Raw genomic sequence first — 2,259 nt, forward strand, 5'->3', positions numbered from 1 at the left:
CACTCACTCACTCACTACTTTTATTACACTTCTACAAGGATGGCAGCATGAATGGAGAGAGAGAGAGATTGAGAGAGAGAGAGAACAAGTGAGAGAGACAAAGAGAAAGATGGACAGAGTGAGAGAGAGAGAGAGAGAGAGAGAGAGAGAGGTTAATGTTTTTGCACATACAACACACTGTGTATCACCGACAGGAATAAAGGCACTAATTAAGGAGCATGAGTATGAATGTTCTTCATTCCTGCAGCACGTGTGTGTGTGTGTGTGTGTGTGTGTGTCACCCCAGGGGTTTGGGTTCTGAGAAAGCCCAGATGCCTTATGTGACGCATTACACTCTCTCTCTCTCTCTCTCTCACTCCCCCCCCCACCCCCCCCACCCCCCGAATGATGGATGAAGCAGAATGAGGCGTTTCTCTCCTGGATCGAACAGCCTTCAGCACACAACAGCCATCTGCTTTCCATCTCCGACTCACAGCCACCACACGTTCTCTCTGATCCCAGATCAGCTACTTCTGCATCGACACACACACGCTCAGATGTGGACGTGAAGGAGACAGAACTGACTGAGGATCAGTTGATAAAATATACTGGGCAGGCCAGAGCAGCGCCCCCTTCTGGGTGAAGGGTTCTGATTTCACTTTGTATACAGTAGCTGTAGTTATGTAGACTCAGTGTTTAGTTGTAACTCTGGTGTTAGTGAGTTCTAGGACAGTGCTGTGGAATTCTGGATTCTGATTGGTCAAAGTGTCCCATGATGCCTTTTGTGCCAGTAGTGCAGCCACGATTCGACAGGTTTATGTTAATATGATTGTCCCTAGGGCGGCACGGTGGTGTAGTGGTTAGCGCTGTCGCCTCACAGCAAGAAGGTCCGGGTTCGAGCCCCGTGGCCGGCGAGGGCCTTTCTGTGCGGAGTTTGCATGTTCTCCCCGTGTCCGCGTGGGTTTCCTCCGGGTGCTCCGGTTTCCCCCACAGTCCAAAGACATGCAGGTTAGGCTAACTGGTGACTCTAAATTGAGCGTAGGTGTGAATGTGAGTGTGAATGGTTGTCTGTGTCTATGTGTCAGCCCTGTGATGACCTGGCGACTTGTCCAGGGTGTACCCCGCCTTTCACCCGTAGTCAGCTGGGATAGGATCCAGCTCGCCTGCGACCCTGTAGAACAGGATAAAGCGGCTAGAGATAATGAGATGAGATGAGATGAGATGAGATGAGATGAGATGAGATGAGATGAGATGATTGTCCCTATAATGACTGTTTATAGCTGCTATAGCATAAGTGAGAACAGGAACTAACTCCTTTCATGGATCATAATTATATATCTGTATTTAGGTAGTGCCTCAAAGCGGAGCTCCTGATGAGTGTAAAACGTGTTGGTAAATAATCCCATATTATTTTATAAAAAGCAAATTAAAAATAAGTGCTGGATAAAAACCCATCTATCTTATGTAAATCAAGATATAAATTTTGTTGTCCAGTGGTCAGGTGTTTATGAGATACGTTGCCTTGCACTTAGGATCGGGTTCCCTGTGGTGGTACACAGACATCGTTCGTTCATACGGTTGTGAATGCCATCAAAAATCAGGTCAATACATTACCGTATTCTTTTAAGTATGGAGCTTTGCTCCATGTGAAAATCAGCAATGTGTGACTTTAACTGTTAAATAAATAAATAAATAAATAAATAAAAAGGCAAGATTTTTGTACATTGCTGTAGTGTAAGAGGAATAAAACACTTCAGGACATGATGTTATTAGGAAATAAACAACTTCAGGATGGTACCGGTAACTACGCCTTCTCATGCCACCCCGTTATTGATTATTTTTCTATACCAGCACAACCTGAAGTGTTTTATTCTTCATACTTTGCTACCAGAATTATTTTGTGATCTGAAGCTCAGGTATGAAAATTAGTTCCATCTCCAAGCTTCCACTTGTAAGTGCAACTTAAAAGGACATTCTTGTGCAGGTTCTGGATCAAGAGGAACATTTTGTTCTATTTCTGATGGCACGTAAAAACAGAATTATTGGACACCCACAGAAAATTCAGCATAATAAAACTATTTATTTATAGTTCAATTTTAACAGATCATCCAGTGGCCCATGTTTTTATTTTTATTCATATTAACTGTAATGTCCTGTCTACAAACAGAGTTATTGTCTTTTTTATGGTCTTATATGAGTAATAAAACATCTATTAAACATCTTAATTTCCTACAATCAGAGAGAGAAAGAGAGAGAGAGAGAGAGAGAGAGAGAGAGAGA

Source organism: Neoarius graeffei, chromosome 24 (assembly GCF_027579695.1).
Source record: "Neoarius graeffei isolate fNeoGra1 chromosome 24, fNeoGra1.pri, whole genome shotgun sequence".
NCBI lineage: Eukaryota > Metazoa > Chordata > Actinopteri > Siluriformes > Ariidae > Neoarius > Neoarius graeffei.